Genomic DNA, 15,426 nt, shown 5'->3' on the forward strand with positions numbered 1-15,426 from the left:
GTTCTGTTGTTCTGTAGGGAACTATAAAGGTTTTCTTGTGCAAATTCAAAATTAAAAGCCAGATATGATAAACTTAAAGGGAAATGGAGAATTTTTTGCCTCTCACCTTTAATTTAGTCTCATTTCTTTTTTTATTTTTCTCTCCTTGTTTTCTGTCCCCTTCCAACCCCCACCCCCACGTTCCCACTCAAATTTTATCATTATCTTGGCATTTTCCTTTGCCCTGCAGCCAGCCTTCCCTATATGCCAGGTTTCATATTCCTTAAAGGTGAAGTGAAAAGAATGAATGAATAAACAAATAAAAATCCTTAATGAGAGGAATAAACTCAAAAACCTCATCCTTATTTAAATTAAATTTGGCTCAGAGAAAAAGAAAACTTCTTCAAGCCCTCCAAATTTTTCCACTTTTTATTTGAAGTGTTACAGATGGAGCACATCACACATCTGCTGGGCTCCTCTCAAAAAGGGGCAAGAGGCAACACCTGGAGTTATTTGTGCTTTCAATATTTCTATTGTGCCCACTGAAGAATAAAAACCACGCTGGCAGCCTTGCTTTGAATTGATTGTTACATGATCGGGGACATCAAGCAGATTGAAGTGATTTAACTTTACAGATGTGAACTGGAAAAAGTCTAATTAAGCATTCTTGCCGGGACATTAAATAGTTTAAACTTAATCTTCCATGGTGATATTCTTATGGGTCTGGCAGAAAAAGAAAGAGAAGGCACATAATTGAGGCATGAATCACGGAATAGTAGTTCTGTTACAAAGCAGCATGGTTTAGTGGTTTAGCAGCAGAACCCCTCAAATTTAAATGCAGCCCTCTGAAAACCAGGTATTTAGTGAAATAGTTTTAAGGGCAGAGTTGAAACTAAGAGTTTTGTTTTCGGGCTCTTCTGGAAGAGCAGGTCATAAGCAGGAAATAAGAGAATTGTTTGGAAAGTCATCAGACAATGAAAATTGGTAGTGACACCTTTCTGGGAAGCAAACAATTCAACATTGCAAAATTCCCTCCCATTTACAAAAATCTGTCTTCTGAACTCTTCACAATCTTCAGGGTTTCCTACAGATGCCAAATTAATTTCAATTCATCTTGTGGAGTGGTCTGGGGAAAGGAGGATAGTCTCAGACAAGCAATTAAAGACTGCATCTTCTAGAGATTGTCTAAAGTTGGGAATATTCAGGCAGAGCTGCACAGAGCTGTCTGCCTGTGTTGCAGGCATAAAAAAATGTTAAATGATAAAAGCAGAACAGCAAAACTCTGGCATACAAAGGACAGAGCCCTGAATATCAAGTGGACTAAATTAATTTGCTGCTCTTGCAGAGAAACTGGTGTCTTGCCACCACACATATTTCCATCTTCCCACAAGGACAGCTCTTGTTTTCTGGCTTAAGGCAGTGCTTGAATATAACATATGCACCTGAGGGGTGCACCAGGGATAATCCTGTGTTTATCTTCCTGTTACCACTAAGGTAAGAGGAATTATTTTCCATAATTCCACCAGGCAATCTGTCCCTATTAAGGATTTTCATGAGTTAATGGAGAGAAGTCTTATAAACCTTATGGCAACTGGATTCAGGCCTTCAACTGATAAGTGAATTTTCCCCTCTGCTCATTGTGGAAGAATTTTGCACTGAGGAAACCATTCAGCATTTAATTATGCAAAGCCTGTTTTGTTTTATGAAAGCATGAGATTTGCTGGGCATGGTCCTTGCTGTCTGCTGAGTCCTTCCTGAGAAACCTGGCCTGAGTTTATGGAGTCCCAGAATAGGATTCTGTAAACCGAGGAGGAAGCCTCAGCTTACAGAATCACAAGGCTCGTCCTGACATGATTCAAAACCTGCAGCAGGTTTTGTTCCCAGGGTGGAGGCAGGAGGGTGGGATCCATGATTTGGGTTCCTGTTTATGAGCTGGTCTATGAACTCTGGTGGCTGAAAGAACAGCTCTGCCTTCCTCTCTGATGGCTTTGGGAGAAAGGCAGGATGGACATGGGGATATTGGGCTTCTCCTCATGGAACACAGAGTCACAACAGTAAGGATAACAATAAGGATACACTGGTTTGCTTCCCATCTTCTTGGGTGCAAGTACCCCCATTCCTGGGGGCTTTAAGCAATACCAGCTCTAAGTCCAGTCTTTTTCTGATAATCCCTCTCTTTCTAATATTTGATAGATTACCTCTTTATTTAATTTTTTGTCTCTTTATAATTTTTTAAGATAAAACATTTCATAGCACTGTTAATATCTCAAACCCAAGCATGATAAATATTTTTTCTTCATTTTCCATCTAAATATCCTTAAAGTGCTCCCCATGACCAGCACTGTTGCTCAGAGTCATCCCTCAAGGGCAGCCTTTTAGGGAAGTTGGAAGAATATTCCAATGCTGGGCCACAAATCCTCTGATCAGAAGCTGGGGTTCATCTCAGGTGCTGTCTGGTCTAAGAGCTGGAGTTTGACAGAAATTCATTGCTGAGTTTCTCCACAGTCAGTGATAGATATGGGTCCTTCCAAAAGGTCATTCTGCACCCAAAAAAGAGATATGAGATGCATGCTATAAATCATACTTGTTTATCTCTCTCTCTTCCACCCTTCCTCCAATTATCAGTTTAGAGTGGGATATATCTGATTAGAGATCTGAAACGTGCACCCTGATGGGGACGTGCTTTAGAGGTGGACTTGGAAATGTTCTGTTTAAGGTTGGATTCAATGATCTCAGAGGTTTTTCCCAGCCTAAATATTCATATCATTCTATGATTTAATGAATAGCTCAGTTGGGTCGGACCTACAGCGACCATCTAATCCAACTGCCTTGTCACTGATCTTCCATTTTCAGAGGGAAGTGAGTAATTTTAGATGTCTGGTCTGAGTTTTATGCCTAAAATTTTAATGGATTTCAGTCCATAAAGACTAATTCCTCCTCAGTAGCCCATGTTCACATTTATCTGAATGAATATGAACCAGCCTACTTTCATAAATCTCAGTTAATCTGATATCTGAACTGCTAAGGAGAGAGGAAAAGTGCTGTCAGACTTAACTTAGGGAAATTAATTTAATTTATTCCAAGTAAATCAGAGTGGGACAAGGAGGAATAAAATCAAATCTTGAAACCCTTCCCACCACTCCTTCCTTCTTCCAATTTCCTCCTTAGCCTATTGCACGTTATATTTTAGTTTAAGGCAAAAATATGCTCTGAAGTTATTTTAAAGTTCTCTTGCTTAGGCACTCGAGAACAGTAGTGAAATAAAGTAATTAAAAATCTAATATAACTGACAGGTCCTTGTTAAGTCAGCCCTCCCAAACCTATGCAAAAACAATTACAGTATGCAAATGCTGATGATCCACCTTAATGCTATTCCCTGTTAAATGTCAAAGAATGAAAAATGCATTGCATTAGTGTAATTTCCTTACTCTTGTGATGATGCTGTGAAGATAAATATGTCACTTTTCTGAGGTAGTTTATGGACAAAACAATCAACTCACATCACCCCTGCAGGCAAATCAGAGCTGGTTTCTCTGGTCAGCTGTGGACAGGAAATTAATTCAGTAATATTTTATTATGTCTCTCTGAAATTTACTGAAATTTTGTCTTCTCTTGCATTTGTAAGAAGATGTGGGAATAAAAATTTCAAGCTTTTGAAATGAGTAAAATCCAAGCATTTTTCCTTTGACTGTGTGTGAATATTAACATATTGATTGCAGCTGATTGATCCAGCCTGATGCCAGTTCTCCACCAAAGTCACTCTGACACTTCCCCACTCAGCTGGACAGAGAAAGACTGCAACAAAAAGCTCATGGATCAAGGTAAGGGCAGGGAGAGGTCACTCAGCAATTGCCATCATGGGCAAAACAGGTTTAACCTGGGGAAATTAACTCAGTTTATTCCAGATAAAGCAGAGTGGGACAATGAGAAATCAAATTTTGAAACACCTTCCCACCACTCCTTCCTTCTTCCATTTTCCTCCTTCCCAAGTGTTGCAGGGAGATGAGAAATGGGGGATGTGGTCAGTTCACCACAGGTTGTTTCTGCTGCTTCTTCCTCCTTGGAGGGAAGACTCCTCATGGTCTCCCCCTGCTCTGGTGTAGGATCCCTCCCATGGGAGAGTCCTTCAGGCACTTTTCCAACTTGAGTTCTTCCCATGGGCTGAAGTTCTTCACTAGTTCTTCCATGGGTCCCTCCCATGGGGTCAGTCCTTCAGGAACCCTCTGCTCCAATGTGGGTCCCCCTTGGGGTCACAAATCCTGCCATAAACCTGCTCCAGTGTGGGCTCTTCTCTTCACAGGGTCCCAGGTCCTGGCAGGAGATGCTCCAGCAGGGGCTTTCCATGGGGTCGCAACCTTATTTTGGGCATCCTCCTGCTCCAGCATGGGCTTCTCCCCTGCTGCAAGTTTATTTCTGCTCCTCCATGGACCTCCATGGACTGCAGGGCACAGCTGCCTCTCCATGGGCTGCCCTGAAGGCCAATCTCAGCTCCAGCTCCTGGAACAGCTCCTGCACCTCTTTCTCCATGAACTTGGTGTCTGCGGGGCTGTTCCTCTCACATGTCCTCACTCTTCTTTTCTCTGGCTGCAATTGCTCCTGCACAGCAAATTCCCCTTCTTAACTCTGTTATTCCAAAGGTGTTGCCAATGCCATGATGGTCTCAACCTTGGCCAGCACTGGGTCCATCCTGGAGCTGCCTGGAATTGGCTCCATTGGACATGAGGGAATCTTCTGGGAGCTTGTCATAGAAACCACCCCTGTAACCCGCCCACTACCAAAACCAGGCCACCAAACCCAGCAGAAGTATCAGAACAAATTCTTTTCTGGGCAATGATCGTGTTAGGGGGGAAACAATGGAGCTGGAGTCATGAGGAGGAAGACTTGAGTTCAGTTGGGTTTTTATAACTGAAAAGAAGTATGAGAAAATACCTCACAAATATGGTGTTCTGGGGTCCATAGGAATGGCAAAATTCAAATCCCGACCCCAAAAGTTGGCTTAATACAGAACTGACCAGAAATCCTATGCACTTGTTTGTAGGATGTGACATTAACAAAGGCTAATTTAAAAAACCCAAAACAACCCCCCCAAACTAAAACAGAACCCAAACCCCCAAACCAACCTGTCAATTTTTTTTACTCCTTCAGCTTTATAAAATTTCTCAGTGTACTTCATTTCAGGGATCTGAGCTTGTATCACATAGCCCTGTTTTTCTTTAAGAAATGCACCTAAATTGATTATTTTGTGCCTCTTCTAAAAGTCTAAAACCATGTCAAACAACAAACACGAATATCTTTTGTTTTTCCACTTTCTGCCTTCTTATTTGCTGTTTGACACGGATGGTTATAAACAAAGATCTAAAGAGAATTTTAACTCCTAGGGAAAAAAAGAAAATAAAATATTTCCTGATACTGCTTTTTTTTCCCTTTTTCTAAGGATGATGGATTCTGCCTTAGTATTTCAAACTCAGTAACGTCTCTAATTATGTTACAGCAAGGATTTGGAGCTGGAGAGCTTGAGGGAGAGAAATGGAGGTGGAGGAAAGAATGAGAGATGAAAGAGAGAGCTGCTCATGTCTCCAAATTCATTGGAGTTCCTGTCTTGGGGGTCAGTAAAATACTGCAGGGCTCTTAACATCAGTGCCTAAATTTGAAGTTTAATGTTCAATTTATCCAGTCTGGTTTACAGATTCATCCATGATTCATCCAGTATTGAGGTCTTTTTTCTTTTTGCTTCAGACAAATGAGATTCAATCAGTTCTTATCCTGAGGGACTTGAAAAGAAATATTGTTTTATTACAGCCCTGATGTGTTCTCTACAGCTGTACAGCTCAAAAATGGGGGATCACTCATGGAAAATAATAAGACATTTGTTTCTATTTATTTTTGGGGACACTTGCCCTGGCACCTCTAGTATCCAAGTACATGGCATGTTGTGTAACAGATGGCTTCAATCTCCTGTGGGGCAAGATTCACATTCCATGGAGAAATCAGTCCTACAGCTCATTCCAGGGCAATGGCTCTTCCTCCAGAAGGGGACAGCAACCAGCTGGAGGAGAAGATTGAACTATGAATATTCAATGGGGATTCTCGAGCTCACACCTGGGAAATGTGTGTTCACCTGGGAAATGTGTGCTGATCTTCAGAGCCAGGTGATGCCACCAGGGCCAGGAGCAGCCCCACTCTGGGTGGGTTCCCAGCCCTACACGCACAGTCACAGCTGTACAACAGGTGTAGGTCACATGTGCCAGACCTGATCCATGGAAACTTTTGTCTCCAGACAAATAATATGGAAAATCTTGTCATCCAGGTGAGAGGAGACCGAGGGAAGACCTAATCTCAGTCTGCAGCTTCCTCCTGAGGGGAAGAGGAAGGTCAGGCAGTGAATTCTGCTCTCTGTGACAGTGACAGGACCCAGGGAATGGCTGGAGCTGTGTCAGGGGAGGTTTAGGTTGGGATATCAGGGAAAGATTTTTCCCCCACAAGGTGGTGGGGCACTAAACAGGATCCCCAGGGAAGGGGGACAGAGTTCCAGAAGTGTTTGGACGACACTCTCAGGCACAGGGTGGGATTTTTGGGGTTGTCCTGTGCAGGGGTGGGAGTTGGACTTGACGATCCTCCCAGCTCAGGAAATTCCATGATTCTGCAGTGGTTAATGTTGTTACTTAACTCAGCTACCCTTTCTCCAAATTCTCCTTTCATATCCTTCACACTTGTGTCCATAGCCATGTTGATCCCAGAAGCAAATTCTGTATATATAGACTTGCACATTCCTTAAAATACTTCCTGGATCTCTCCACAGGGTATGGATACGTCCGGATCACATCTGGGCAACACAAGTGAAAGAAATACAGGCTGAAGGGAGGAAAGCAGAGCATTTCCAAATAGCCATTTCCCACTCTTTTCTCTCTCTGCCCTGAGAGTAGGTGATGCAGTTTTGGGCCTGTTGACATCTTTCCTTTCCTGAGTCTTTTCATTTAATGAACACTAAACACATCAGTTGGAAGGGCTGACATATGAGACCTTTCAAAGTGAGAACTGAGTCAGGGCAACTGAGAAATGGTGACAGCAGTCAAGGGAACTGGTTATATGAACATCCTTCTCAGGGATTCTTTAGTTTCCTGTGCATTTATCTGCTCCAGGGAAAATGGAGAGGGGGAAAGAGAAATAGAGTATCTTTCCCTGGATTAACAAAATCTCTGTTTCACCAGTCCCTAGATGGAATGGTCTAATGGGGGAAAAAATGAAGAGAAAAAGTTAGTTTTGAAACAAATAATAGGTTAGAAAGACAGGGGGACAAATCAGTGAGCTGACCTGGGCGATACTCCGACTTTGCAAAGGTCTGTGGATTTATTAGAGCACCAAGACATGTCAGCATTCTGTGAGTGTGGAGAGCAGCTCTACTGCAAAGTTTTGCATCTCTCAGAAAGAAATAACTTGCAACCGATCGTGGGAACAACCAAGATTAGATTAGGCAAGAATTAAGGTTTTTTCCAAAAAGAACAAGGACGCAACACCTGCCAGTTCCCCTGTACTGATTTAATAATGAGTTTTCCCTTGCTCCTATAGATAAAACGACTTTTGGAGGAAGATTACAGCTTCCTAAGCAAGATGCCAGAGTAAATTGAAAACTTCATAAAATAATTTGAGGCTTTGAAAAGAATATATTTAGTGCTTTTCTTTGCTAAGAAAAAAAAAGAGAGAGAAGGGAACAGAGGCAGTGAACTTTGAATATTACGTTTATTTGCATGCTCTTTTTCGATCCCATAGTACAATTATTTGCTATTTTGGGTTTGCTTATTCTACATTTATTATTATTTATTTATCTATCATATTTTTAGCAGCCTGGTATTTATTAGCCATAAATCCTTATAGAAATTCCATTTCTGTGTTTGGGTCTCATTTGTAGCTGTGAACTTCAGAAAATTGCTGTTCCTGCACAAGGGGTTTTCCACAAAGGCAAGGAGTAGATGTGAATCCAATGGATTTCTCCCACATCCAAGGAAATTTGTGTCCTGATGTTCCTTCTCTCAGCCCCTTGCTTTCCCCAAACTTTAATCAAGCACAGGCAAGGCCAGATATTGAATCTCACACCCACAGGATGGGATTCACCTCAGAAAACTCTGGACACCAGAAAGTTGGGAAGAAGTTTGGGACACTCCTCCATTTAGAGGGGAGGGTGTGAGCTGTGTCACCTGGTGAGTTGGAGCATCCTCTTCAGGCTGCTGGACTTTTCTCCTGGCAGGGGGATCTCAAAAACCAACTTAAAAAATGGTTAAAATTTAGTGTCACAAAGCACAGATCTAGTCACTGCTCCAGAATCCCGGGAGAGGATTCTCTGCTTTTTTTTAACATCAGAATAGCAAACTTGTATTTGTTTGTCATAATTTGTTTGAGGGAATTTTGCTGCAGAGAAAAAAGAAAGTTGCTTTCCTTTCAGACAGATACCATGTGGAAGCAATTTCTGTTCCAAAAACGGCTGTTTGGGGAAAGTCTGAGATTATTAAAAATGCCAATAGGCTGCTTTGAAATCTTGATGGCAGCACTTTTTCTGTGAAAACCCTGATTTCAACTGGCTTATCTGATCTGTGGACACTGTCAGCTGATCTTAAACCTTTGACAGTTCTCTCTCTAATCAATCCCTAACGATCCATCCTTCTTCAAAATAGATGCCCAGGAGGAATCAGTGCCTGGAGGTGCTTGTCTGATCCATTTTGAACGAGGGCAGAAGTGAACTGGAGATTACCACTGGGACCTTATGAAATTTTAGAAGCAAAGAAACACACCATGAGTAGCTTGTTTAAAGAAAGAGAGTGAAAAAAAATCCCGTTAGCTAATGGAGTTTAATAATGATCAGAATTTTCTTTCAAGAAAATATCCATTTTAGAAAAATAAACAATTGTTAAGAAAATAATCAACAGATAAAGAAATGCAGTATTTTATTGGGAGAGAAATTTCAATTTTCATGTCTTCCACCTGCAAAATTTACATAATATTTACAGAATGTCAAGTCCAGCTGGTGAAGAATTGAACTCCTGACTGATTTCACACCCAAAAGAAGATAAATCTCTTTTACCTCTGTCTTTGTCTGTGTTGAACTGAGCAATGAAAACTAAAAGTTTTCCCATTTGAACACTGCCTGCCAAATCAGGGCATAATAAAGCAGCCCATTATTTGTACATTTTGCAGAGATATTACAAATATAATTCATAAAACCAACCAACTATCTGCAGGACACTTCTTGCTGATTAGGTTTTATCAATTTTCCTGGATGCACCAACTCTCTACAGCGGATTCTGAACATTAAATTGCCTTTTTCTTTGAGGATTCAGAGCAAATAATTAAAGCCTGTACGTTTTCAATTAAAATGCTCAGCCAAAACCCAGAGAAGGCAGATGGAATATTCTAACCAGACTAAATACTGAACATAGAGAGGAAAAAAACAGCTCAGAAGGGGAAGCCAACTTTTCAGATGTCAGCCTTGTACATGTGTCCAAATCAGTCTGACAGAGAGGCTTTTAGAGAAAATTTTCACATCTTTTCCATTAATCTCAGAAAGCTGCCTTTCTATATTGCTGGTCATGAGAAAGGCCCTAACTTTATTTGAAATATTTAATCAATTTCCAGAGTAATTTTTTTTCCAGCTAAAGTACCATTAAAAAATGAAGAAAAATAATGAAAAATAAGATGAAGAGGAAACGTTTTTGAAAAGTCATGTTTTTTCTAACTAACCTTGCGCAAGTTCCTTTAGAAGACATAATAAAAAAAGAAATAAGCAATAAAGAAAACCATTAGATTTTCATATAGCTTTGGTTCTGTTACATCCAGCCTTCTGGAAAAGGTGTTTCAGTTCGTGGTGTCTCAGTGACTAATTCTACATCCAACCTCTGACTAATGTGGACTTTGCTGTCTGATGTGATGACACAAAGTTTTTTCCCCTAAATATTGATCTGACATGGAGAGCAAGTGGAACGTGGACTTTGTTACTCCATGCAGTTGCAGCAATGAATTAAATGTTGCCTTGTGCTGATGCCATGATGGTTTTTTGCCTTTTCTTTTATACCCCTGTTATACCTTTTTACAAATTCTGCATTCTTAGTGCTTTTTCCCTACATTCTTGGACTTGTTTGTTAAGCTAAGAGACTAAACATTTTAGAAGCTTCTTAGTTAGGGATCAGAATGCCCCAGACCCCAAGGTCCCCTCCAGAACACATTCTGTAAACTAAGCTAGAACCATCCAGGGGAAGGTTCCTTGGGGAGGGGGGCTCACTCGAGCCTCTCATCGGGGAATTTTTGATAGATCTGCTAATTAGTAACACCTGTAAGGTTTAACCCAATCTATTGTAGGTGTGCATTACACCTGGGCGTGGTGCACCTCAAGATCCTTAAAATAAATACCAAGGTAAAATCCCTTTTTCCCTTCTAACCGTGTTTGATTCTTGATTTTAAGGAAAAGGCATCAGTGCCAACATTTTTGATGTTTCTTTCTTCAGAAATCCAAGGGCAGCCTGGAAGGAATACGACCACGGTGCTCTTGGTGCGTTTGCCTGATTAAGCTTCTCTTTACTTTTCGGATTTATTTTGCAATAAACTCTGTCTTTCTGATTTACCCTTTCTACTGGGAAAGACAAATAAAATGAGAATCCATTTTTTAAAGCTCAAAAATTTGTTGTCGTTACACTACAAAGCATTTGGGGCTTCATTAGTTAACTTTAGGAATTACATTACCTCTAAATTGCCTTCTTCCCAACCAGGAAGAGAACACTTCAGAAGAGTCAATATTTTCCCTACCCTAATGATCATACTTCTCCTAACCTTATTATATCACTGTTATCCCATTTTAAATGAACTGGATAGAAGAGGAGTAAGTTGAGCCAGAGGTTGGCTCTTTATTCTGCTTGATTGATTTTATGTACCTGCTTATATTTTGCTTCAAATCCACTCATTGTAACTCACTGACCCAGTGAAGGAAATCTTGATTTTTCCCTTTCAGCAATAAAAAGCAAATTGGTTTAAAGGCTTCAGGGCTATAACTCAACCCTCAGAATTTTTATGTCCTCACATCTGGGTTGGTGTGGTGATTGATTAGATGTTATAGTCTAATTAAAAATAACTATTGAAAAATGCAGGGGCAAACTCAATTTTTAAACGAGACTCGCAGAGCATAATCCTGAACGTTTTTAGTTCTGCTCGTAAAAGGCTTTGTGATCATTTGGCTTCTGCAGTGTTGTTTACATTGGAGAATGGTGTGGATTTGATAGTAAAATACCAAAACTGGAAAACCCGAGCACTGTTGCTATTGTTAAATCCTCAAAGGCCGTTTCATGCCTCTTTGTGTCCTCATTGGACATGATTAGATTGAAAACATTCAAGAGCCTTCTGAAAAGTGACACCAGCCAAATCCAAACCCAAATCCAGCCTGTTGCTCCACATTTCGAGTTAAAATTACAGCTGTAAATCCATGGTCGAGAAAGCTCCTTTTTCATCTGGTTTGCAACAAGGAAGTAGGGGAAAAAAGCTAAATAGAAGAGAAAAATTGAGCCAGAAAAAAAGCAAAGCCAGGGACAAAACAGACATGTCTCAATCTCTGGGACAGTTCTAGACCTGTATCTAATAAAATATTTATTATTTTAAACCTTAGGGTCAAATCACTTGAGATTTTCATGGGCTTTGTGCATAATTAATAAGTAAAAAATCTATGAATAATCATCATAATTATTGTCATAATTTTAACATTATTATTATTATCATCACCATAATTATTGTCATCATTATTAACATTATTACCATTATTATCATTTTGGCTGAGCATTTTAATTGAAATTTGATAATTTCTTCTAAAATGAAAACCACAAAACTATCAAAAATGTAAAAAAAACATCTTGCAAGAAAAAGAAAAAAACTCCAATTTTGAGGTTTATTTTTTCTCTTTTCTCTCTTTTTTATATTCCTGTGCATTAAGTTTTGTAATATATCTATTATACTATACAATACTATACTCTTATATTAATTATAACTATATATTGATAAACAGTTCTCTCCTTATATATCAGTTATTCATGCAATTGCATAGAAATATGAATAATTTGTTTTTCAAACAAGTTTGTTCTTGATTTCCAAAATTTTCAATTTATTTCATTTATTATTACGAAATAAAGGGACAATGTAATCCGTAAATTAAGTGCTATTTCATTGGCCTTTTTTTTACTATTATTTATTTGCATTATTATGAAATTCTTTATCTGATGTTATTTTACTTCAGGACACATGGCTGAGAAGGGTGATTGGGCTTTTTAATGATTTTATTTTGGTATGAGGACCATTTCTTCTGATATTAGAGAAGAAAATAGTAATAATAATGATAATAATGTCAATAATGATGACAATATTTATGGTGATGATAATAATGTTAAAATTATGATAATAGTTATGATGATGATTCATAGTTGTTTTTTAGTTATTAATTATGCACAAAACCCATGAAAATCTCAAGTGATTTGACCCTAAGGTTTAAAATACTAAATATTTTATTAGATACAGGTCTAGAACTGTCTCAGAGATGGAGACATGTCTGTTTTGTCCCTGGCTTTGCTTTTTTTCTGGCTCAATCCTCTTGAGGAAAAGAATTGAGTTACCCTGTGGCCCTACATCTTTACATGTTTTTTTCTCAGAACATCAAAATTTCAGACAATTTGTTCTTTGGGACCAGACCTGTGCCATAATTTATGGTTGTGCAGCACTTAGCACAAGTAACTTCAGCCTGGAGCTTCAAGGTGTTTCTGCAGCACAGCTGATAAATAATAATGGGATGGAGCCTCCAACAGGGAAAATGCACATTGGCTCTGAGGTGACAGAACGTGGATGAAAAAAGATAATTGTCCCCAGCTTTCTAATCTGGGAGGGGATCAGGAGATATTTTGGGGCTGTTCCCATAAAAGAGTTCAGAACAAACGTGCAGGAGTCTGCCCTTCACATTAGGAACAAAATAAAGGCTGTTGATGTCAACCTGAGCTTTCCATGGGAGGTGGGATGAAGGAGTCTCTGTCCTTGAGGCATCTGAAGTGAAAACTCATTCCTTACCCACATTCCATCCCTGTGCTGAGGTTCTCTGTGTGATGAAGACATGAAGGAACTTTAGTTGTCAGCTTTATTAATAAAGGATCCACTGTTAAGAACCAGATGAGAAGCTCTTGCAAATAATCACAGAATTGTCAAGGTTGGAAAAGACCTCTAAGATCATTGAGTCCAACCCTTCACCCAGCACCACCCTGGTCACCACTAAATCATGTCCCCAGGGCCACATCCAGTTTTTCAAACACTCCCAAGGATGGTGATTCCACCACTTCCCTGGGCAGCCTGCTCCAATCTCTCAAGCCTCTCCATTTCCTACAAGTTCCTCCCCATTACAGTGGGACTCATCTTTGCAAGACATTTTCTTTTTCCTAATTTGGGTTCAATTTCAAAAAAATCCCACATTTTGTGAATTTTATTTCCAAGAAATTAATGAGTTTTCTGAAATAATCAGATTAAGAAATTTTTAATATCTGGTAACACCTGAGTAGCCTGGGTGAACTTGGCCCCAAACAAGACCTTCCACAAACACAGCATGGCCAAGGCTGCCCTCGGAATATTTTAGTGCAGGTGGACAAGGGGAAACAAGGTGAGGTTGAAAGATGAAGTGAAACAAGGTCACCTGGACCCAGATTCAGTCACTTAAAGATGTGATTTTGATAAATTCCTGTGTTTCAGCTCAGTGGCCAAGTGGCCACTGTTGGCAGTCAAGGAGAGAATTAACGCCTGACTAAATTTTAAGTTTTTGCTTTAGAGCGAGCTGATTTTTTTTTAGCTCTAGCTGGTAACATCATTTAGACCTCCACTGTGTGCAATGGGGATTACAGACCAGACTCACCTGCAGACATGTGCATTTAAATATCTGAATTCCTTCAAAGGCTCCATCTCTCAGCTGTTGATCCTTGTGAAGTTTCCCAATCTTGAAAATATTTTGCTTGATTAACCTGATTTTTATAAAGTATCTTTACTTGTGTTTTATTTATTTATTTTTTAATCAAATAACCCTATTCCTCCATCTTTGCATTACCCTATTTACACTTTCTAGAGAAGTGAAATGCATAATTCAATTAATCTTTTCCACCTCTCTACTTCAGACCTAGAGATGAACATTTCTTGTGTCTTCTGGAATTCTCAATCTCCAATTTCTTTCTGTTAACAGATTTTTAAATTTTATTTTATTTTATTTTCAGAGTGATTTCCATGATATCATAAACAAACCACAACAGAATCGCAGGAGATGTCTCCAACAATATTTATAATATTGAAATGATTTTTAGTAAAAAAATAAATTAACATCTTGAACATTGCTGGCCATAGTAATGTTTTGAGTGAACTTTATACACAGAGTGCCACCACAAAAAGAGGTGGCAAGGCAGAAATAAATTCCTAGCAGTGACACTTTCTTCTGTGCAATGCTGCTTTGGATTTAATCCCATCAAACCTTCATGTATTTTGACAGGCCTGACATGGTTAATCACAAGCATGATTTGAGGAGTTTTAGACTCAAAAGAAATGCAATTAGAAGCTACTACAGGGTAAGAATGCTTTCCCATGGTGTATCAAGGTAGTAAAGGCTGCTGACAAGTTGACATGGAAAGATCTCACTTCTATTTTAAAAATAAATGTGCTAACTTCTAAATATCATTTCTTAATCATTTAAACTACACAGCCCTTTGTGTGCTTAATAGCATGAAAAATGCAATAAAAATGCCACCCTGAGAAAGCAGCTGCCTCTCAGCATAAGTAATGACAGCATCAGCTGCTTGTGGGCCCTGACTCTTCTGGGGGAAGGAGGGAAAGATTATTTCTTTCAAATTCATTAAAAGGCTCAATTATATCTTAATTAAGCCTATTAGTTTCTCTCTTTGGGGGACAGCCTCACATTTCCACTGGAGGCAAAGCACAGATCTCACGCCTGCCTTTGTTCCCCACCCCCTTGCTAAATTACATACAATAAAATATCGCAGCAGTGCCACATCTGGTGCTTTTATTCCATCAGCATCTCTTGCCTGTAACCTTCTGGGCCACAGTCCTTCTCAAACCTGACAATAACCACGGAATATTTGGGTTCGCCTGAGAAGTTTCTTTTTTTTTTTTTTTGTAGTTGTCTGTGATATACCTTGGAGCATTTGGGTTTGAATGGTCTCAGCCTCCAAACAAAATTCAGTAACAATGATACAGTTGTTTGTCTTGGGTCTGCATTGAGTTGCAAGTTACTCAAGTCAAGGATTCTACAAGCTCCTGTGTTTCTCCTGAAGCTCTTCCCTTCCCTTCCCTTCCCTTCCCTTCCCTTCCCTTCCCTTCCCTTCCCTTCCCTTCCCTTCCCTTCCCTTCCCTTCCCTTCCCTTCCCTTCCCTTCCCTTCCCTTCCCTTCCCTTC

The sequence above is a fragment of the Corvus hawaiiensis genome, chromosome 1 (assembly GCF_020740725.1).
Source record: "Corvus hawaiiensis isolate bCorHaw1 chromosome 1, bCorHaw1.pri.cur, whole genome shotgun sequence".
Taxonomy (NCBI): Eukaryota; Metazoa; Chordata; class Aves; order Passeriformes; family Corvidae; genus Corvus; species Corvus hawaiiensis.